General features: G+C 42.2%; 1 long non-coding RNA gene across 1 annotated transcript in view; it reads right to left on the bottom strand.

Annotated features, from left to right (window-relative positions):
- LOC132344720 (uncharacterized) overlaps positions 1–24,413 on the bottom strand; it is a 112,741-nt gene extending 88,328 nt beyond the window's left edge. Inside the window, exon 1 of the long non-coding RNA XR_009493663.1 lies at positions 24,225–24,413. This is a non-coding gene — a long non-coding RNA (uncharacterized lncRNA). The remainder of the gene's footprint in view (positions 1–24,224) is intronic.
- Between the last annotated feature and the right edge of the window lie 426 nt (positions 24,414–24,839).

Here is a 24,839-nt window from a genome sequence, read left to right as displayed (position 1 = left end):
GTGTATAGAAATGCAAGAGATTTCTCTGTGTTGTTTTACATCCTGCAACTTTATTAGATTCATTGATCAGCTCTAGTAATTTTCTGGTGGAGTCTTTAGGATTTTCTATGTAGGGGATCATGTCATCTGCAAACAGTGAGAGTTTTACTTCTTCTTTTCCAATCTGGATTTATTTCTTTTTCTGTCCCTGACTGTAGGGGAAATGCTTTCAATTTTTCACCACTGAGGATAGTGTTTCCTGTGGGTTTGTCATATATAGGTTTTATTACATTGAGGTATATTCCTTCTATTCCTGCCTTCTAGAGGATTTTTATCATAAATGGATGTTGAATTTTGTCTAAGGCTTTCTCTACATGTATTGAAATAATAATGCTGTTTATTTTTCAATTTGTTATTGTGGTGTATTACATTGATTGATTTGCAGATATTGAAAAATCCTTGCATCCCTGGGATAAAGCCCAGTTGGTCATGATGAATGATCTAATATGCTGCTGGATTCTCTTTGCTAGAATTCTGTTAAGGATTTTTGCTTATATGTTCATCAGTGATATTGGCCTGTAGTATTCTTTTTTTTTCTGTGGCATCTTTGTCAGGTTTTGGTATTAGGGTGATGGCAGCCTCATAGAATGAGTTTTGAAGTTTACCTTCCTCTGCAATTTTCTGGAAGAGTTTGCGTAGGATAGGCATTAGTTCTTCCATAAATTTTTGGTAGAATTCAGCTGTGAAGCCCTCTGGTCCTGGGCTTTTGTTTGCTGGAAGATTTCTGATAACACTTTCAATGTCCATTCTTGTGATGTGTCTGTTAAGATTTTCTATCTCTTCCTGATTTAGTTTTTGAAAGTTGTACTTTTCTAAGAATTTGTCCATTTCTTCCAAGTTGTCCATTTGATTGGCATATAGTTGCAGATAGTAGTCTCTTATGATCCCTTCCATTTCAGTGTTGTCTAAAGTAATCTCTCCATTTTCATTTCTAATCTTATTGATTTCTGTCTCTTTCTTTCTTGATAAGTCTGGCTAGTGGTTTGTCAGTATTATTTATCTTCTCAAAGAACCAGCATTTGGCTTTGTTGATTTTTGCTACAGTCTCTTTTGCTTCTTTTGCATTTATTTCTGCCCTAATTTTTAAGATTGCTTTCCTTATACTAACCCTAGGGCTCTTCATTTATTCCTTTTCTAGTTGCTTTAGGTGTCAGATCAGTTCAGTTCAGTTCAGTCGCTCACTCGTGTCCAACTCTTTGTGACCCCGTGAATCGCAGCACGCCAGCCCTCCCTATCACCGACTTCAGGAGGTCACTTAAACTTACGTCCATCTAGTCGGTGATGCCATCCAGTCATCTCATCCTCTGTTGTCCCCTTCTCCTCCTGCCCCCAATCCCTCCCAGCATCAGAGTCTTTTTAATGAGTCAAGTCTTCGCATGAGGTGGCCAAAGTACTGGAGTTTCAGCTTGAGCATCAGTCCTTCCAAAGAACACTCAGGACTGATCTCCTTTACAATGTACTGGTTGGATCTCCTTGCAGTCTAAGGGACTCTCAAGAGTCTTCTCCAACTCCATAGTTCAAAAGCATCAATTCTTCAGTGCTCAGAATTCTTCATAGTCCAACTCTCACATCCATAGATGACCACTGGAAAAACCATAGCCTTGACTAGATGGACTTTTGTTGGCAAAGTAATGTCTCTGCTTTACAATATGCTATCTAGTTTGGTCATAACTTTCCTTCCAAGGAGTAAGCCTTTTTTAATTGCATGGCTGCAATCACCATCTGCAGTCATTTTGGAGCCCCAAAAAAATAAAGTCTGACATTATTCCCACTGTTTCCCCATCCATTTCCCATGAACTGACGGGCCCAGATACCCTGTGTAGAGTTAGGTTATTTGACTTTTTCTTGTCTCTTGAGGTATAACTGTATTGCTATGAACCTTCCCCTTAGCACTGCTTTTACAGGTTTGGGGTTGCTGTGTTTTAACTTTCGTTTGTTTCTATGCATATTTTGATTTTTTTTTTTTTTTTTCTTCTTCTTCTGTGACTTGCTTACTCATCAGCGTGTTGTTCAGCCTCCATATGTTGGAATTTTTAACAGTTTTTCTCCTGTAATTGAGATCTAATCTTACTGCATTGTGGTCAGAAAAAATGCTTGGAATGATTTCAATTATTTTTAATTTACCAAGGCTAGATTTATGGCCCAGGATATGATCTATCCTGGAGAAGGTTCCATGTGCACTTGAGAAAAAGGTGAAATTCATTGTTTTCGGGTGAAATGTCATACGGGTATCAATTAGGTCTAACTGGTCTATTGTACCATTTAAAGTTTGTTTATCCTTGCTAATTTTCTGTTTAGTTGATCTATCCATAGTTGTGAATTGGTTGTGAGTATTTCCCACTATTATTGTGTTATTGTTAATTTCCCCTTTAATACTTGTATTTGTCTTACAATATTAAGGTATTCCTATGTTTGGCACATATATATTTATAAGTGTTATATCATCTTCTTGGATTTATCCTTTCATTATTATGTACTGTCCTTCTTTGTCTCTTTCACAGCCTTTGTTTTATCTGATATGAGTATTGCTACTCCTGCTTTCTTTAGGCCTCTATTTGTGTGGAATATCTTTTTCCAGCCCTTCACTTTCAGTCTACATGTTGGGCTGGTGTAGACAACATATATAGGGGTCTTGTTTTTGTATCCATTCAGCCAGTCTTTGTCTTTTGGTTGGGGCATTCAACCCGCTTATATTTAAGGTAATTATTGATAAGCGTGATCCTGTTGCCATTTATTTTATTGTTTTGGGTTCAAGTTTATACACCCTTTCTGTGTTTCCTGTCTAGAGAAGATCCTTTAGCATTTGTTGGAGAGCTGGTTTGGTGATGCTGAATTCTCTCAGCTTTTGCTTGCCTGTAAAGTTTTTGATTTCTCCTTCATATTTGAATGAGATGCTCACTGGGTACAGTAATATGGGTTGTAAGTTATTTTCTTTCATCACTGTAAGTATGTCTTGCCATTCCCTCCAGGCCTGAAGCCTTTCTATTGAAATATCAGCAGTTATCCTTATGGGAATCTCTCTCTCTCTCTTTTTTTTTCCTTTGTCTATGAGCTTTGATAATTTGATTAATAAGTGTCTTGGGGTGTTTCGCCTTGGGTTTATCCTGTTTGGGATTCTCTGGGTTTCTTGGACTTGTGTGGCTATTTCCTTCCCAATCTTATGGAAGTTTTCAACTATTATCTCCTTAAGTATTTTCTCATGGTTTCTCTTTTTGTCTTCTTCCTCTGGGACTCCAATGATTCAAATGTTGGGGTGTTTAACATTGTCCCAGAAGATTATAAGGTTGTCCCCATTTAATTCATTTTTTCCCTTTTTCATTTATTTCTACCCTTCTATTTTCTACCTCATTTATCCTATCTTCTGCCTCCATTATTCTACTGTTGGTTCCTTCCAGAGTATTTTTTTTTTATCACATTTATTGCATTATTCATTATACATTAACTTTTTTATTTCTTCTAGGTCTTTGTTAATCCTTTCTGGCACCTCCTCAATCCTTGTCTGCATACTATTTATCTGTAACTCCATTTTGTTTTCAAGATTTTGGATCATTTTCATCATTATTCGTAATTCTTTACAGGTAGATTCCCTATATCTTCCTCTTTTGTTTGGTCTGGTGGGCATTTATCCTGTTCCTTTACCTTCTGGGTATTTTTCACCTCTTCAACTTGTTTAGATTGCTGTGTTTAGGGTGGCCTTTCCGTAGTCTGGCAGTTTGTGGAGTTATCTTTATTGTGGAGGTCCCTCACTGTGGGTGGGGTGGAGGGGTGGCTTGCCAAGGTTTCCTGGTTAGGGAAGCTTGTGTCGGTGTTCAGGTGAGTGGTGCTGGATTTCTTCTCTCTGGAGTGCAATGAAGTGTCCAGTAATAAGTTGTGAGATGTCAATGGGTTTGGTGTGACATGGGGCAGCCTGTGTATTGAAGCTCAGCACTATGTTTCTCTGTTACTGGAGAATTTGCATGGTATGTCTTGCTCTGGAACTTGTTGGCCTTGGGTGATGCTTCATTTCAAAGCAGGTATGGAGGTGTTTGATGAGCTCCTATCGATTAATGTTCCCTGGAGTCAGGAGTTCTCTGGTGTACCCAGGATTTGGATTGAAGTCTCCTCCCTCTGGTTTTCTGTCTTATTCTTACAGTAGCCTCAAGATTTCTCCATCTACACAGCACCAATGACAAACCATGTAGGTTAAAAATGAAACATTTTTCCACAGTGAGGGACACCCAGACAGGTTCACAGAGTTATATGGAGAAGTGAAGAGGGAGGAGGGAGATAGAGGTGACCAGGAGGAGAACAGAGGGAATCATAAGAGAGAGTAAGCTAGCCAGTAATCACTTCCTAATGTGCTCTCCAAAGTCTGGACTGCTCAGAGACGTTCATGGATGTATACACAGAAGAGAAGAAGGAGGAAGGAGAGAGAAGGGGCCAGGAGCATAAAGGGGGAAATCAAAAGGAGACATATCCAGCCAGTAATCAGTTCTCAAATTGTTCTACACAGTCCAGAACACAGAAAGAGATTCACAGAGTTGGATATGAGAGGGTAACAGGCAGGAAGGCCTGGGGTCTCCAAACGGAGGAAATAGCCTGCAATTGTCAGATATTTTTTCTCTCTCTTAAGTGGCAGGAATAAACAAACTAGATATATATATATATATTTTTTTTTTTTTTCATTCTCTATACAAATTTAAAAGGAGGTTTCTCTTAAAATACTGTTGCCATAATGACGCCTGGTTTCACCTAAAGTTAACTATTCTCAAATCTTGAGATAACCAATGCATTTTTCTTATAGAAATGTTTATCTGAAGCTATGCTAATGTGTTATGCATTTACCGCAAACTGTCTTCAAGTCAGTTATGCCAAATGGCTCAGAACTTACTTGAAAAGCCAGTATGTTATACTCAGGTATTGTTCCCCTAATCTATGTAAACAAAATTATGTGTACGGTGATCTGCCCTTCTTCAAAATTCAAGTTAATCATTTTATGGCCCAGGATAAACCATTTGGTGCCAAGATTATCCCAAAAGGAATCTTATGGGTGAGAAGCCTGGTGCCATTCTAAGTTTTAAGACATTCCTTTCTTTTATTAACAGACTGCTAGTGACTATATAGGGGCTTCAGATGGTTAAGTGTCTGTCTACAATGTGGGAGAACTGGGTTTGATTCCTGGGTAGGGAATATCCCCTGGAGAAGGAAATGGCAATCCACTCCAGTACTATTGCCTGGAAAATCCCACGGACAGAGGAGCCTGGTAGGCTACAGTCCATGGGGTCGCAAAGAGTTGGACATGACTTCACTTTCACTTTCAGTGACTATATAACATCCAGCTGAAGACTAGCAGAGGGGTACTCTTTCTGCCCCCTTCTGATGCCTTTGCCAGAAGCTTTTTCTATCTCCTTTATACTTTAATAAAACTTTATTACACAAAACCGCCGAGCGATCAAGCCTCGTCTCTGGCCCCAGATTGAATTCTTCTCCTCCGGGAGCCAAAAATCCTGGTGGCTTTGCATGATTCCGCAACAATCTTTCAGGTAGACAAGGGGGGGGGGGGGGGGAGGAGATAGAGACGACTTGTTGGAGAAAAAGGAGCGTCCAAGGAGGACAGAGTAGTCAAGCCAGTGATCTTGCTACCAAGTAAAAATGGGTACTGAGGATTGGGTTCTTAAAAGTACAAAATTGAAACAGAAAGCAAAGATTAAAAATATAGTGGTTGTGTTCAAAAATATTAAAGAAGAAACAAAGTCTTATATATATATATATGATGTTTGCTTTAAAAAAAATAGGGTATTTTTTTTTTGCAAAGTTAATAGTAGGTTATAAAAATAAAAATTAAAGGAGTAATAGAGGACATATATATATATAGAATGATAACAGTAAAAATATATCTAGGACTTTCTCTGATGTTGTTGTGGACACTGTGGGGTCAGCTCATATTCTGGCTTATACTTGATCTGGCTTAAACTTCTCAAGATCTATAGGCCCCTTCCTATGTAGTTGGTACTACCTACAGGGTTTTAATCTATTGCACCTCTCACTTCCAAGGCAGTTGCCTCTGTTTGTTTCAACTTCTTCTGTTTGCTGGTCTCTTCAGTGTCTAATTTCCACCCTGACACAAGGGGGTGGTGGTGGACACATTTTTTTGGCTCTCTTGTTCAGTCATGCTGTGGGGAGGGAGGGACACTGCAAACAAAAAACCCTGTCGTATACTCGCAGTGTCTCGGCCACACTGGTTTGCCCCCTTTCACGGTGTGTGTCCTTTCCCTGTCTACACTGTTTAGGCTCTAGGTTGCTCTGCCAGGAATTGTCTGAGGCTGGCCCTGGGTTGTATGCACTTCTCAGGTCTACGCTGCTCAGGTTCAGGTATTTGAGTACTCCACAAAGGCACAGACTCGATTGGGCCTGCGTTTCATGCCCTTTCCAGGTCTGAGCAACTCAAGTGACCAGATGCTTGATGAGCTCAGTTGCTGCAACTTATTGCCTCCCCTGTCTCTGCTGCTCAGTTTTCTGGGTGTACAACCAACGCACCTTCTCAGGTGTGCCATGTGCCTCTTCTGGGTAGGTGACTGCGACCCTCCAGGTGGATGTCAACCATCTAAAATCCCAGGAAGTCTTGTTAGAAAAGAAGCCTGTTTGCAGTTTGGTAGATGATGCCTCTCTGGGGCCGTGATTGTCCCCTTCTGGCTCTGGCTGCCCTCGCCTGCCTGTCTCTGGTGGGAGATGGGCTGGTTCACAGACAGCTAGCTCTGCTCAGTTCTGTGTTCTGTGAGAGGACCTGGCAGTGTCTTAGGTTAGGGCTTCTCGTGAGATAGATATCCCACAGTCTGGTTTGCTATCTCAATTTATTTCCCTCAGATTGCCCTCAGGGCATTCAGGCCCAGTCCTTACTCTAAGCAATGCAGCCCACGCCTCCCTCCCCAGCCCCCATTGCTAGTGGCGAATGTGGGCATCTGTCTTTCTCCACTGGAAGTTATCTCTGGGCATGTAATCTGTGGGTTTAATGATTTATTTATTTTTCTTCCCGGTTTGTTGTCCTTTGAAGTTCCAAGATTCACCACAGACTCTCCAGTGAGAGTGTTTCCTGGTGTTTGGAAACTTCACTCTTTTAAGATTCCCTTCCCAGGACGGATCTCCATCCCTACCTCTTTTGCCTCACTTTTTATCTTTTATATTTTTCCCTACCTCCCTTAGAAGACAACGGGTTGCTTTTCTGGGTGACTGGTGTCCTCTGCCAGCATTCAGAAGTTGTTTTGTGGAATTCACTCAGTGTCCAACTGTTCTTTTGATGGATTTGTGGAGGAGAAAGTGGTCTCCTCATCCTATTCCTCCACCATCTTCAAGATGTGAATTTGATATCTAGTCTTCTTCATTTTCTAAATCCAGCTTGAAGTTCTGGAAGTTCCCCATTCAAATACTGTTAAAGCCTGGCTTGGAGAATTTTGAGCACTATTTTGCTAGCATGTGAGATGAATGCAATTGTGTGGTAGTTTGAATACTTCTTTGGGGTTAGAATGAAAGCTGACCTTTTCTGGTCCTGTGGTCACTGCTGAGTTCTCTAAATTTGCTGGGATATTGAATGCAACACTTTTATAGCAATATATTTTAGGATACGAAATAACTCAACTGGCATTGAATCACCTGCTCTAGCTTTTTGTTGGTAATGATGCTTCCTAAGGCCCACTTGACTACACACTCCAGGATATCTGGCTCTGAGTGATCACACAATCGTGGTTATCTGGGTCATGAAGATCTTTTCTGTATGGTTCTGTGTATTCTTCCCACTGCTTCTTAATATCTTCTACTGCTTCTGTTAGGTCAACACCATTTCTGTTCTTTATTGTGCCCATCTTTGTATAAAAGTCCTTGGTATCTCTAATTTTCTTCAGGAGATCCCTAGTCTTTCCCCTTATATTGTTTCCCTCTATTTCTTTCCATTGATCACTGAGGAAGGCTTTCTTATGTCTTCTTGCTATTCTTTGAAACTCTCCATTCTGTTGGGTCTTTCATCTTTCTTTTATCTTTCCTATTCTCCTTTGCCTTTATCTTCTCTTTTCTCAGCTATTTGTAAGCCCTCCTTAGATAAACATTTTGCGTTTTTGCATTTCTTTTTCTTGCAGATGGTCTTGAACACTGCCTCCTGTACAATGTCACGAACCTTCATCCAGAGTTCACATACTCTATCAGATCTAATTTCTTGAATCTATTTGTCACTGTGACTGTATACTCATAGGGATTTGATTTAAGTCACACCTGAATAGTCAAGTAGTTTTCCCTGCTTTCTTCAATGTAAGCATGAATTTTGCAATAAGGATCTCATGTTCTGAGCCACAGACATTTTCCTGTCTTGTTTTTGCTGACTTTATATAGCTTCTCCATCTTTGGCTGTAAAAAATATAGTCAATCTGACTTCTGTATTGACCTGGATTGATATTGATCCGATATTAGTCCCAAGTAGAAAAAGAAAGAAAGACATCCCAAATGAATAATTCCCTAAACCTAAAATAAGATAGAAATCCTTATTTCAAGAGAGAAAAGAAGTTCCAAAGCTTTAATGGAGTAAGGAAGCACTCTCTCCCCATAGGAAGCTTTTTTTTTTTTTTTTTTTGAAGGAAAATAAAGAGCTAGCAGTCTTTAGGAAAGTCACAGAGGTAATTTTGAAAAAGCCATAGCCCTTCAGTGTGAACCACATCAAATTCTATGAGAAAAGAAAGAGCACTTTTGTATCTGATCCTAAGTTAGATGTGTGTGTTTGCGTGCTCAGCAGTGTCCAACTTTTTTGAAGCCCAAGGAGTTCAGTCAACCAGGTTCTTTTGTCCATGGAATTTTCCAGGCAACAAAACTGGTGTGAATTGCCGTTTCCTACTCCAGTAAGTTAAATTTGTAGAGTTGAAGAAAAGATTTATCCATGTATTTTCTTGAATCTCTTTGAAGATGAAGCAAACTAAATAAGCCCTTTGCTACAGAAAGTCTGAAATTCCAAAGTTGCACTTGTGAATTTGGCATGTTTGTAATAATGTGGACTGGGTTGGGTCAAGGCATAGAAATTAAAGAAAAGGGTTAAACTCTAAAAATCTAGCCTTCCTCAAAATTCAGTGATGTCCATTTTGTTTCTAAACCAAATGACAACAGAAGAGCCTTTTTTTTTTTTAATTTTATTTTTAAACTTTACAATATTGTATTAGTTTTGCCAAATATCGAAATGAATCCGCCACAGGTATACCTGTGTTCCCCATCCTGAACCCTCCTCCCTCCTCCCTCCCCATACCCTCCCTCTGGGTCGTCCCACCTAGGACAGGAGGAATAGGTAGAAATATGGGAGTAGGGTGAAGAGAAGAGGAACATAAATCTCTGTGTCAGATCTAGTCAATTTTCTACCTTTTCACTTTTTTCTTTCTAGATTTCATCTCCCAGAACTTTCTAGTAACTGTAATGATGATTCACAATTTGTATTGCCTTGGTGTTGGCAGTAACAGACTCATAAACTGGGGCACTGATTTTCCCCAGAAAAAAGTCAATAGGTCCAGTATTTATGTTCTCTTTAAGAGATTCTGGAGATCAGTATTGCAAAGTGCCAAATGGACACAGAACACATATTCATGCTGCACTAATTGTAGATTAGCATCATGTTACCACTTATCCCTCCTGGACATGATTTCTAATAAGATCAGGAAGTACTAGGCACAGTGGTAGACTTTGTACCTGCATTTAAAGAAGGAAGTACAGTTGCTGATGGGATTTAGAGAGGCTAGATGTTTACCTAGAAGCTTCAGTGTCCATGAGGAAGTCATGCAGGGGTTGACTGGTATTAAATTCAGGTTATCTACAGCTAAAGAAAATAAATATATTTTGTAGCATGCTCCTATAACAATGTGGAACCATGACTGCTGATGCTATATTTCCAGGATGGTTGTAACATATTACCTCACATCGTCCTACCCCCTATTCCATGTTTAATCCTATCCATAAAAGAAATGTTTACAGAAAAGAAAATACCACTAATTTGATGCCCTGATGCTAGAACCATGTATGCCCTAAAGTAGGAAATAAGCTGAACATCAATCTCTTCCACTCATCCTATTAATTCCAGGCAAGGAGAATATACAGCATTCCAAGGGCCTAAAGCACCTAGAGCCCTCAAAAGTCTGTTTATTCAACTCTTTACAGAAGAGACATCAGAACCTATCACTCCCCCCTTAAAATTTTCTGGTGAGTTTCACAACCTATATAACATACAGTTTTTAAACTTTCTGTCATTTTCACCCCATATTCACTGTCCATTCTTCCACCGCTGGGACAGGAATGTTCTGACAGCACACACACACACACACACACACACACACACACACACACACACCTGAATGGAAATCTGCAGAACTCTATGTACAGTATAACAGATTTTAGTACGTACATTTTTTTTTTAATCCCAGTTATTTTCTTTCACTCCTTTTTTGATGACATCAACATGCACTTCTATTCCTAAGACTTATCCTGGAAGATTACAGAGTCTTGGGATTTTCTCATGAATGAGACTAACCCGCAAAGAGGTGGTCAGGGTTTTAAGTGATTGCCATAGACAGCTGAATAATGTGCATCTGTGTTCTGTGGTCTCCTATCCCCTTGGACAGGTTCACAGTGCAAATCACATTGGAATAATTTCCAGTCTGTGTGCTTTCCTTCCAGAAATCACACAGTAATGGCCAGTGGCTTTTGTTTCAGTATCTTTGTTCCAACCCTTTCTCAGCCTGCACCTCCCAAGATCATTCCTTGTAAATTTTACGGCCTCAGTGGCAGGCCCAGCACCTCCTCCGATCTGTGAATATTCCAGCCAGGTGCTGCTGCTCTTTCTAACTCTGTAGCTTGTTGTTTGCAACTATTTTCCTTTTTCCCCTAGGATTATCTCCTGCAGCCAGAAAAGGCCAAGTAGACGCTGGCTCCTGCAAAAGTCCAAAGATAACATGAAGAAGAAGGTCTGAAGAAGGTCTTCACACAATGTCTGAAGAAGGTCTGTGTTGAAGAAGGCCTTCAGAATATGTCGTGAAGAAGATGGACATGGGTCCATAGAGTTTCTAGTGAAACAAGACACTGAACATGAGGTCAGAAAGCTAAGGTGACCTCACATCCCATTGGCTCTACAGTTTACTACTATCCAGACACATACATAGAGCCCCCACACAGATGGCACCCTGGGAAATCTACCAACCTGGGTACCACAGCTGTGCATCCCTTGTGCAGAAAGCATCATTTCTCTCCCAAATGCACCAAGTAGGCTAGATTCCATCCCAGACCTCACTGATTTATATATGCCAAGTCTCTTCTATTGCCTTGCTAGGCTGTGGTAGACCTGCTCTCCTTCAGGGGATCTTCCCAACCCAGGGATCAAACTCAGGTCTCCAGCTTTGCAGGTGGGCTCTTTACCATCTGAACTATGATGGAAGCCCCACATACACATCACACCTGCACTTTCCTTACGTTTCTGGATTGCCCAGCAGGCTCGAAGTGACCAGGAAGATGCCACACACACATCACATCTCTCCTCGGCTGCTTGGTGTTTCATATTGAGAGACTATCTTAGCATGTGATTTGTCTTACATGGTGGGTGTGTCACTCTGGGAAGGAGTGTGCTGGCTTACAGGCTGATCCAAGGCAGCACTGGCCTTATGACCTTCCCTTGTCTCCCTTTCACATTTGTGGAACAAGTCTCAAGTGCAGCAGGCTCTCTTTCTGTGCCTCCTTCTTCCAGTCTCTGCCCTTTTCTGAAGGACTTTGGCCTTTTAACAATCCTGGGTCCTGCCCTAGCAACGTCCAGCATCTTCACAGGGCAACTAGTGCCATATAGACTGAAGGGTCCAATGGCAGTGGTCCAGATTTGTGGACTCACTGTCTAGAGTTGTCTCTGGCCATTTTTTCCTCATCTCTATCCTGAACACAGGCACCGCAAGGATACATCAATCAGTCTCCCTGAATATGTGGTTGCTGGTACCTTCTCTTCTGGTTGTTCCATGTCTCATGTTCTGTCTCCTTCATCTCTGTATCTATACTTGGCTAGACACAGGCACATCCACAGAAACACACATAAGCACAGGTGACACAAGCACACCTGTGTACATACACATATGCAAGTCAAAGGGACACAAAAAGATAAAGGGAACACTGGTATTACAGTAGCTAAAGATGCTTGTGTCCAGCGATATGGGAAACGGCTTCAGAAGGCACATTGTCCTGACTTTATGGGATACCTGTCCATTTCCTCCGCTAACTCTTCAGTATTATCACCAGCCAGTCTTGAGCCTTATCCAGTTTTGTTGGTGGAGTGGTGGTGAGAGACCAAGTGGTAGATGTGGAAAATCACAGAAGTCCCCATAGACAGCACAGAAATACAATGGGACATGGGGCAGAAACCTGTTAGAAGTGGTGGGTCTTCCCAGAAGGAGGGGAGGGAGTAAAGGGCCCATGTAATCTCCAAATTCAATGAGCAGCAGGAGACCTGGGAGGGGGTAGGACCCAGGGAAGGATGATTTTGACAATGGTGCTTGATTTATCTACGCTGGCTGGGGATAATACTGAAGACCTGGTGGAGGAAATGGACAGGTATCCCATAAAGTCAGGGCAATGTGCCTTCTGAAGCCATCTCCCATATCGCTGAACACAGGCATCTATCTAGGCTCTATCAGAATCACCTAGGACACTCATGCTGTAACCACAGCTCTTTGAGTGAGACATGGACACATGACGTCCCCAAGCCTTCAGGCTCAACCTGTCACATGCTACCTGCATGACCCTAATCCAGGCTCTGGATTCAGTCAGCAAGAGCCTGAGCTTCCCCGTTTCATCATATCATTGATGAACATGGACACAAAAATCCTCACAAAATTCTAGCAAACAGAATCCAAGAACATATTAACAAGATCATATGTAATAATTTTATCTCAGGGATGCAAGTGGATTTTATCTTAGGGATGCAAGGATACATCAGTATTTGCAAAGCATCAGTGTGATACACCATATTAACAAATTGAAAAACTAAAAAAAAATAAATAAATAAAAATAATTATCTCAATTGATGCAGAGAAAGTCTTTAATAAAATTCAGCACATATTATGATGAAAACTCTCCAGAAAGCAGGCATAAAAGGCACATAACTCAACATAAAAAAGCCATATACAACAAACCCACAACAAACAATATCCTCAAAGGTGAAAAATTGAAAGCATTTCCTCTAAAATCAAGAACAAGACAGGATGCCCACTGTCACCACTACTATTCAACATACTTATGGAAGTCCTAACCACAACAATAAGAGAAGAAAAAGAAAGAAAAGGAATCAAGACTAGTAAAGAAGTAAAACTCTCATTGTCTACAAATGTCATGATCCTCTACACAGAAAACCCTAAAGACACCAGAAGAAAATTACTAGAGCTAATCAATAAATATAGTAAAGTTGCAGGATACAGAATTAATACTCAGAAATCCCTTGCATTCCAATTTACTAACAATGAGAAAACATAAAGAGAAATTAATGAAACATAAACATAAAGAGAAAACATTAAGAAAAATTAATGAAACAATCCCCTTCATCACTGCCATGAAAATAATAAAATACTTAGGGATAAATTTACCTAAATAAATAAGTTTACCTAAAGATCTGTACATAGAAAACTAGAAAACACTGATGAAAGAAATCAGAGATGACACAAATAGATGGAAAATACACCATATTTGTGGATTGCAAGTATCACTATAGTGAAAATGAATATACTATGTAAAACAAATTGTAGATTCAACGCAATCACTATCAAGTTAACAATGGTATTTTGCACAGAATTAGAACAAATGAATTCACAATTTGTATGAAAACACACACACAAACACCTCAAATAGCCAAAGCAATCTTGAGAAAAAGACTTCTGGAAATGGAGGAATCAATCTGCCTGACTTCAGACTATACCAAAAGCTACAGTTTTCAGAGAGTATGGTTCTGGCATAAAGACAGAAATATATATCAATTGGATAAAACAGAAATCCCAGAGATAAGTCTATGTACCTATGGACAACTTATCTCTCACAAAGGAAGCAGAAACACACAATGGAGAAAAGACAATCTTTTTAACAAGTGGTGCTGTGAAAACTGGTCAAAAACCTGTAAAAGAATGAAACTAGAACACTTTCTAACACCATACACAAAAACTCAAAAGGATTAAAGATGTAAATGTTTAAGACCAGAAACTACAAAACGGTTAGAATAAAACTTAGGCAGGACACTCTGACAAATCACAGCAAGATCCTCTATGACCCCCCCGCAACAGTAACAGATATAAAAACAAAAATAAATAAATGGGACCTAATTAAACTTGAAAGCTTTTGCACAACAAAGGAAACTAACAAAGTGAAAAAGCAGTGTTCAGAATGGGAGAATTTAATAGCAAATGAAACCAGTGACAAAGAATGAATCTTCTAAATATACAAGCAGCTCAAGCAGCTCAACACCAGAAAAAATAAACGACCCAGTCAAAAAGTGGGCCAAATAACTAAACAGACATGTCTCCAAAGAAGACATACCAATGGTAAACAAACACACAAAAGATGCTCAATATCACTCATTATCAAAGAAATACAAATCAAATCACAATGAGATACCATCTCATACTGATCAGAATGGCTGCCATCAAAAAGTCTACAAACAATAAATACTGAAGAGGGCATGAAGAAAAAGGAATCCTCTTATACTATTGATGGAAATGCAAACTAATACAGCCACTATGAAGAACAGTGTGGAAGTTCCTTTAAAAACTGGATATAGAATTGCAATATGACCCAGCAATCCCATTGCTGAGCATACACATCTAGGAAATCAGAACTGAAAGACACATATTGCCCAATGTTCACTGAAGCACTGTTTACAGTAGCTAGGATATGGAAGCAACCTAGATGTCCACTGGCAGAAGACTGGATAAGGAAGCAGTGGTGCATATACATAATGCAATATCACTACCCAACTACAAAAAAGGACACATTTGAGTCAGTTTTAATGAATATGTTAACACATACATACAGGATTGAGAAAGACACTAACAACAACCCTATAATGGAAGACAAGAAAAGAGACACAGATGTGAAGAACAAACTTTTGGATTATGAGAGAAAAAGTGAGGGTGGGATGATTTTAGAGGATAGGATTGAAACATATATATTACCATATGTAAAATACATGGCCAGTGAAAATTTGATGCATGAAACAGGGCACTCAAAGCTGGTGGTCTGGGACAACCCAGAGGGATGTGGGACGGGGCTCCAGAATAGGGGGAAACAGGTAGACCCATGGCTGATGCATGTCAATGTATGGCAAAAATTACAATAATATTTCAAAGTAATTAACATCCAATTAAAATAAATTAATTTAAAAAAAAAAGTATTGCCACAGGTTGTTGTAATCCACAGGGTCAAAGGCTTTAGTGTAGTCAGTAGATTGGTGGCATAGTCAATATATTGCTAGATACATATATAAAACATAACTTAGATCTCTGCAATTTATTTATTTTTCAGTTGAAGGAGAATTGCTTTACAGAATTTTGTTGTTTTCTATCAAACCTCAACATGAATCAGCCAAAGGGATACATATGCTCCATGCAAGTTTGCTTATCAGGTGCATTATACTATAGTTTGATACTTATTCAATTATAGAGCTATTATCTTTCCTTATATCTTTGCAGACAGGATTTCTAGAGTGATAAGAGTTACAGGATTTCTAGAATGATAAGAGTTTTAGAATTTTGTTTCCATCTGTGTTACTCTAGAACAACCCATTTTTCTTATGCATCTGCTTTCTGGGTTTGGGAGAACTGGTTAATGGGGTGAAGACTGGGAGATGGATGAATATACAGCAGCACCAAGTGGAAAGAAGAAAATCAATATTCTTAATAAATTGTATTGTCTCACATACAAATGCTTTCCACACATTCATCCACAAAGTGCCACAGAGTGAGATTTCAAACACAGATCACAAGGTCAGGAAGCGGATACACACACAAGGTTGACTGATTTCCCACAGTGTAATTCACACTGCAGCTCAGTGGGAAAGGGTATTTCAAAAAAAGCTGGATATCTTGCATCACTCTAAAGAAATTTATGAGAAATGGATCAGAACTCAACAGACAAAAGTGAAAACTAGGACCCTTTTAGGAGGAAAATAGAAGACAACCCTGATAACCTGGGAGAGGCACATGTTTTGTAGACTGGATGCAAGAAATACAAACCATTAAAGAATAAAACTAAAAAAAAAAAACAAAAAAAAAAAAACAGCTTTTTGTGTTCAAAAGACACGTTAAATGACAAAATGGGACAAAGACTGAGAAGAAATATGTGAAAATATATGTCTCACAAAGTAGCTGCATGCAGATTCTACATAAAGAACCCTAATGTTTTTGTTGACTCTCTCAGTCATGTACAACCTTTTGCAACCCCCTGAACTGTAGCCCATCAGGCTCCCCTATCCATGGGATTCTCATGGACATCTTCCAGTCGTGTCCATCTGGGTGTGTCATCAAAACACACTCAGTGACAAAGTAAACAGTTCACCATGAGAGACCTGAGAGACCCTAGTGACTAGGCACACTGGAGAGTGGGTGTAGGGGGAATTGTAAGGGTGGGTGGGAGACTGTCACCACTAGGTTTGACTCTCCAAGCTCTGGCCCTCTTCACATACCCAGCTCCTCAGTTTAGTGGTGGTTCAGATAGGATTTTGAGAGCCTGGGTCCCCAGTCCCCAGGCCAGTGACTAGTACTGGTCTTCAGACTCTTAGTAATGGGGTCACACAGCAGGAGGTGAATGAGACAAGTCTCATATCTGTTTACAGCCTCCCCCAGTCATTTAAACTCTCCAGGTGGCTCTACTGGTAAAGATCCTGCCTGCCAATGCAGGAAACACGAGACCCAGGTTCAATCCTTGGGTTAGAAAGACCCCTGAGAGAAGGAAATGGCAACCCACTCCAATATTCTTGTCTAGAAAATCCCAAGGACAGAAGAGCCTCATGGGCTATTGTCCATAGAGTCCCAAAGATTCAGACATGACTGAATCGAATTAGCACACACCTGTGAATCTGAATCATGCCAAAACTACCACATATCCCTCAAATCTTTCTCTGGAAAAACTCTACACAAAAGAGTCCCTGCTGCCAGAAAGGTTGAAGACCATTGTTCTCACACTGAAGTTTTGCGGGTCAGTGGGATAATGCAGAGGGGCAGACTCAGGGATGGATCCCATGTTCCTGCAGGGCCAAGTAAGCCTCCTTTGGTGTGTTTCTGGATGGTCCCCCTAGCTGTCTCTGGGTCTACCTCTCAACCTCCATGGAGGTTCAGTTTATGGAAAAGGTCTCATGCGGATCCATGAGAATGCGTCAGACACCCACCAATCATATGGAGCAAGACATGTTCCCTCTGGACTGACATCCATACCTCAATCTGTGGCTTGTCCTGTGGCTGGGAAAAAAAGCAGACTAAGTGATGGTGCAAGTCTATTCTCCTGCTATGAGTAGTAGTGTTGATAGTATGCAGGCTGTGCATGTGTGCTAAGCTGCTTCAGTTGTGTCTGACTCTTTGTGACCCCATGGACCAGTAATCCACCAGGCTCATCTGTCCATGGATTTCTTCAGGCAAGAATAATGGAGTGGGTTGTCATTTCCTTCTCCATCTGGATGTTTCGCAAGCAATCCCAGAGCATTGCCTGGGTGCTGGACTTGGTGAGCTAGCACCAGAAGAGGTCATCTTCTAACAGGGACCCTAACAGGGACACTCCTGTTAGGGTTCACAAGGGGCTCATCAGTTCAGTTCAGTTCAGTTGCGTCCGACTCTTTGTGACCCCGTGAATCACAGCACGCCAAGCCTCATTGTCCATTACCGTCTCCTGGAGTTCACTCAGACTCATGTCCATCGATTCAGTGATGCCATCCAGCCGTCTCTTTCTATGTCGTCCCCTTTTCCTCCTGCCCCCAATCCCTCCCAGCATCAGAGTCTTTTCCAATGACAACTCTTCGCATGAGGTGGCCAAAGTACTGGAATTTCAGCTTTAGCATCATTCCTTCCAAAGAAATCCCAGGGCTGATCTCCTTCAGAATGGACTGGTTGGATCCCCTTGCAGTCCAAGGGACTCTCAAGAGTCTTCAACACCACAGTTCAAAAGCATCAATGCTTCAGTGCTCAGCTTTCTTCACAGTCCAACTCTCATTTCCATACATGCACTGGAAAAACCATAGCCTTGACTAGACAGACCTCATAGCATATAGTTAAAAAATGGCCCATTGTGGTGACCTGACAAACAAGGGATGAAGTCACATTGGCCACATTGTCCTGGTGGGCATTCTTTTTCCGTAAGGCAATGCCCTGTTTTTCCCTACTGATGCCAGTTTCTCAAGACTACATGACCATCCAAACATGAGAACCCTCCGACTACGTGATCAGACGACCCCTGCTGCACACTAAAGATAAACTAAAGCCCCCTCCCTTCAGGGCACAATTTCCCATTGATAGGGTATAAGAAGGGTTGGCTGTGAAGGACAAGCACTGGTTTATCTTTAAAGCCAGTCACTTCCTTCCTCTCTTCATATATTAAATCTTTCTCTGCCTGAATGCTTGGCTCAATCTGTTTTTCTCCAAGCTCGCCTTACATTTCTGATGCCGAAACCCGAAAGCCAGGAGGGAAGACCCACTGCAGCTAGGAAAGCTGCTCTCTGAAGCCCACCTCTGGAGGTTTCCTCCCTTGGACCTTGACAAGAAACTGGAATCAGGCCCCAGGGCAGGACTCTCCAGTTGCCTTGCTGGACTGACAACAACACATCAGCTCTAATTTAACCAGCTGCAGGTGTGAGTGAATTCCTGCTCTCTTGGATCCTCTTACTCTTGTCCAGTTTTTGAAGCCCTAGCACTAGGTGGAGGATCCCACGGCCCTTGGGCCCTCTGCTTCATGCCCCAGTCTTACTTTTAAATAAGGGACTCCTGTTTCAAGGTCGATCCTTGTCGCTGGCTGAGAAGGCTGTGAGAGCAGAGACAGTTTTTCACTCAGACCCTCCTCCTCAGTTTGCACTCACCCTTTTTGCACTCCCTCCATATTCAATTAAAATGGGAACTTTTCAGTCCCAATCCACAAAATCTATCCCTTTAGGCTGACTCCTCTAAAACCTAAGCCCCTTGGGTTTGCTAGGAGAAATAAAGTCAAAGAGACTCGCTTATTACTCTAACATTTTATGGCCACAATATTGACTGGATCATAGGTCCCAGTGGCCAGAAAATGGAAGTCTTGATTTTAGTACTTTATGGGACCCCAATAACTTCTGCTGCAGCAAAGGCAAGTGGTTAGAGATCGCTTATGTTCTGGCTTTCTTTGTTCTTTGTTCTCTGTTCTCTCTCTGTACTCCGTGTTCTTCTTCTCAAATATGTTTAGCCCATTCTGGGCCACATTTCCCTAACACTAAACCTCCTGATCCCTGTTTGTATTTTTTCTCCTCTTCTTTGGATCTTTCCAACCAGAGTTCACTTCCAATCGCCTCTAATCCTCACATAGCAGACCCATTTTCACAACTTCCACCTAACATTCCATCCCCTCACCCGCACCCCACTACTCCTCTTCTCTGGGTGCAGGCCACTGCTGTTCTGACCGTCCCCCATGCCTTTGGGCTTTAGCTCCACCCCTAATACAAGTCTCTTGTCTCTATCCTGACCTGCCTAAATCCCCTCCTTATACCCAGATACTAAAGGCTAGAAAGAAACAGGACCCTGAATCCCTCCCCTCCTTCCATCCCTTAGGAGAGGTGGCTGGTACAGAAGGCATTTTTCAGGTACACATCCCATTCTCCCTCTGATTTATCTCAAATTGAAAAGCATCTTGGTTCCTTTTCCTCTAACCCTGACCCTTATTTAAAAGAATTTAAATACCTCACTCCGTCTTATGACTTGATCTGGCGTGATATTTACATTATACTCTCCTCTACTCTTCTTCCAGAAGAAAAAGAACGAGTCTGGCAAGCCTCTCAGCCTCATGCTGAGGAAATACATCAAACTGATGATACTAAGCCTGTAAGTTCAGTGCTGTTCCAAGCAAGGGACCCTAGTTGGGACTACCAGGCTGGGCATCTGGTCCCCATCTGGGGACAAACAAACACCGACAAACAGCAAGGTGACTTGCCTTATTGTAGGCCTCCAAAAAGCAGGACATAAAGCTATTAATTTTGATAAACTCAGAGAAATAACTCAAAGACTACACAAAAATCCAACACAATTTCTAGCTACATTAACAGAAGCCCTACAAAAAGATATACAAAATTAATAGTTCCAACTTTCAACAGGAAGTACTACTGTTTTAATACCCATTTTATTTCCTAAGTATCCCCAGACATTTGGGGGGGGAAAAAAAGGCAGAAGGCCCTCAAACCTCTGAGATCCTTTAAATTTGACCTTTAAAAATTTCTGGGAAGAAAAGGTAAAACTAGAAAAGGCTCAGATAAATCAAGTTAAATATTATCTCTCAGCCACTACCTTACACAACTCCAAACCTCAATTCTCCAAAAAAGAAAAGAAATCATCTAGGCCCTGTTCCAAGTGTGGTAAAGAAGGGTGCAGGGCCTCCTCATAAGCCCAAAGCCCCTCCAGGTCCATGTCCTAATTGTGGCATAAATTGACATTGAAAGGTAGACTGCCCTACTCCCCCTCCAGGGATCTGGACACCTCCAACTGGTCCTGAGCAGGCATCCTTTGACCCACCTTCGTGTAGACTCCTTGTACTTCCTGCTGAAGACTGAAGCTGTCCAGGACCCCAGGCCCCAACTCTCATCACGTCTACAAAGCCCAGGGTAACTCTCACAGTGTCAGATAAGCTGATCTCTTTTTATTGACACAGGGGCCATGTATTCTGCCATGCATGCTTATTCTGGAAAAATTAAAGCCTCTCAGATCTCTGTTGTAGGGGTTGACGATTTAGTGTCTACACCACAGATTACCGAACCTCTGCCTTGCATACTTCAAAATACTCTATTCTCATTCTTTCTTCATATTCCTAAAATGCCTCACTCCAATCTTTGTACGGTATCAACTCTCCAATTTAAGGCTTTCCTTACTATTCCAAACCCTTCTCCTGACTTGGCCTGGCTACTGCTTTTCAAACCTGTTATTTCCTCACCTCCCACCATATTCCTGTTTATATTTGTATAAAAGACCTAATGAAGTTTCCCAATCAACCTCCCTATTTCCCACATACATCAACAGAGGTTAAAATCCATCACTTCTAAGCTGCTGTGCAAGGGTCTCTTGCACCCTACTCACTATCCTTATAACACACCTATCCTACCTTTTAAAAGAAGTCAAATGGTTCCTACTTCCTGGTTCAAGACTTGAGACTTATTAATGCTTCTGTTGTCCCCATTCACCCAGTAGTCCCAAATCCCTATACTCTTCTTGCCCTTATTTCTCCTTCGACGACCTATTTCACTGTCCTGGACTTCAAAGATGCATTTTTCACCATCCTTTTATACTCCGGCTCTCAAAATCTTTTCGTTTTTACCTGGACAGATCCAGACAGCCATCGCATCCAACAATTCACTGTCCCTTCCCCAAGGATTTTGTGATAGCCCTCATTTCTTTGGCTAAGTCCTGGCCTCAGACTTAACCTCCCTCAATTTTGCCCCAGGCTCTATCCTCCAATACATAGATTATCTTCTTCTTTGTAGCACCTCACTCATATCCTATCAATCAGTGACGTACAATATAATTTAACTTCCTAGCCAATCAGGGCTATCAAGTATCTCTATTAAGACCCAACTTTCCCTTCCTGAGGTCATCTATCTTGGCATTCTCCTGGGCACCAACAAAAAGACACATAACTACAGATAGAAAGCCGCATTTTATCTGACTTACCACTCATTACATCAAAAATGGAAATTCTGTCCTTTCTGGATTGACTGTATATCTATGCCTTGGAACCCCAATTTTGCCCTCCTACTATAACACCTATACCAAGCTACCCGGGGGGGATCTTTTGAAGCCTCTTGAGCCAAAGTCCAACATCTGTTCAACTTTTAATGCTCCAAAACAACCTATTCTCTCGGCCCCAATTTTAACATTGCCTGATCTCTCTTACCCTTTTATACTCTATACTACTGAAAGACATAAAATTGCCCTAGGAGTCTTAGGACAGATGCAGGGCTCTTTCTTTGCCCCCACTGCTTGTCTGTCAAAACAACTGGATACCACCATACAGGGATGGCCAGCCAGCCTCTGTGCTCTGGCCACAGCTACATTTTTTCACTCAAGAAAGCAAAGGAAGCCCATGATCATTTGCTCACCACGTGACGTTAAGAACTTACTCTCACACAAGGTCACAGCCCTTCTATCGCCTTCTCAAATCCAACTAATTCATGTCACCCTCCTAGAATCTCCCAAGTTCTCTTCTGTACCCTGCTCTACTCTCACCCTTGCCACCCTCATCCCTAATTTTTCTGAGCCTCCAATTCACATTAGAAGACTTGATAACTCATTCATCCTATATCTATCTCCTCAAGTCCTTTAAATAATCCTTATCTTACTTGGAATATCTCTATTGCTCCTAACAACCAAACCCTCAATATTGCACTACTCCATAACCAAAAGAACAATTCAATTATTCAGTTAGGAATAGCTGTGGGAATTGGAACAGGGAATGCAGAACTCACAACCTCTTTAAACTACTATCAACCTCACTAGGATCTTACTGAGGGCCTAAAAGTACTGCTGGCCTTATCATTTTCCAGGGCCAACTAGAGTCCCTGGCAGCTGTGGCCCTTCAAAACAGAAGATGGTGAGAACTTCTCACAGCAGAAAAAAAAAAAGGGCCTATGTCTTTTTTAGAGGAAGCCTGCTGTTTCTATGCCAATAAATCACGCGTTGTAAAGAAGGCAGCAAGGAATCTGACAAATAGGGCCTCAAGGGCATCAACATCTCAGTAATCCATGGGCAAACTGGTTAAGCAATTTGGATTGGATGCCACAGCCCTACTTTTACTTAGCCCCCTTTTCATATTAACCCTTATTCTGACTTTCAGCCTCTGTCTAATTCATCTTTTTTCCAAGTTTCTCCAGTCATGAGCTACTTCTGACTGGCACTAATTATCAAAAGCTTTGAGGCCATTCAGACTTCCCCTAACCCACATTCCAGACTTTTCTTATTTTATCCTACAAGGACTCCCCAAACCAGTGCAAAGCAGATATAGAAGACGGACCTTCAGCCCTTATCCTATATCAAAAAAGCTGGAATGTTAAGGTTCACAAGGGTTTATACCATACAGATAGAAAACGGCCCATTGTGATGACCTGAAAAACAAGGGATGATGTCACAGTGGCCACAATGGCCAAGGTGGGGATCCTATTTTTCCTTTAGGCGATATCCTGTTTTTCCCTGCTGATGCCAGCTTCCTAAGACTATGAGACCACCAGACTATGAGACCATTCCGACTAAATGAGCACAAGACCCCTGCTGCAGGCTAAACTAAGGCCCCCACCCTTTCGGGCGCAATTTCCCATCTATAGGGTATAAGAAGAGTTAGCTGTAAAGGGCGAGCACTGGTCTCGCTTCAATCCAGTCACTTTCTTTCTCTCTTCCTATATAATAAATCTTTCTCCGCCTGAATGCCAGAGCTTGCTTTCTTTTTCTCCCCGCTGGTCTTACAACCCTCATCCCTCCTTCCTCCCGCACAAGCTCCTGCAGTCAGGACCCAAGTGCGGCATCAATGGATCCCACACTAAATCAGCGACCAGCCCCTAAGGGAACCAGACAAAAGGGCCCCCGGAGAAGAAGCGGGAAGCCGGCCAGTGGAATACCAGCCGCTGGGGTCCTGGGGCTCTGGGGAGGCAGAGACCTGGCCGGAGTCACGCCCGGGTGGAAGAGGCGCGGTCCCGGTTGGTAGAGACCGGGGTGAAGAGAAAAGGCTGCCCGCCCTAACGGGGTCGTGGACATAGGGTTCGGGAAGAGGTAGAGGCCCGTGGGGGTTGGGGGGCCCAGGAAAGAGGCGGGGTCCCAGCGATGGCGTCCCTGGGTCTGGGGAGGAGGCAGCGGCCCACTGAGGGTTTGAGGAGGAGACCACCCGGCCTGGCTGGGGTCGTGCGGCCTGGGTTTGGGGAGGAAGTGGCCCAGCAGGTGGTGTTGCAAGAGTGTGCTCCTGGGGTCAGGAGAGAGGCGGCGACCTACCTGGCGGGGGTCGCGGGCCTGGGGTCTGGTGAGAAGGCAGAGGCCAAATGTGGGTCGCTGACCTTACAGTCCTGCTGTAAGGGGTGAGGCGATGCCCCGCCCCTGGAGCTGCGCGAACTCAGGGGCCTGGGCCGGCAGAAGCAGATGACCAGTCCTGGTGAGGCCAACTCAACTCACGGAAGCTTCAAACCTCACTCTCTGGAGGAGCACCCAATAATGGTCGCCTCTGTCGTGCGTCACCGCGACGCGTAGCGTCATTACGGCGCCGCCCGTCTTCGCTCTTACAGGAGTTGCCCGGGGACCATTGGTTGGCCGGAAGGAGCTCAGAAGCTGGAGTGTGAACGCTGGCTGAGGATATAGGGCAACAGATCAAAAAGCACTGGAGAGGTGCAACTATTTTCAAGCTGGCGCTTTAGGGTGAGCTTGAACAACTTTGGTAATTGGAAAAATAACCGATAAATCTATTTTATATGGAGGCGTAATTACTTACATGACCTTTGGCCCCCGGACTGCCTTATTTCACCTTATCCTTTTAAAATTGATAAATCATCCAGGCGGCTCACATGCACCGCGTTTTTGTATAAAATTTCTTTTGGTGGGATGGGGCGTGGGCGG

Source organism: Bos taurus, chromosome Y (assembly GCF_002263795.3).
Source record: "Bos taurus isolate L1 Dominette 01449 registration number 42190680 breed Hereford chromosome Y, ARS-UCD2.0, whole genome shotgun sequence".
Lineage (NCBI taxonomy): Eukaryota > Metazoa > Chordata > Mammalia > Artiodactyla > Bovidae > Bos > Bos taurus.
This window is presented reverse-complemented; position numbering and strand designations above follow the sequence as displayed.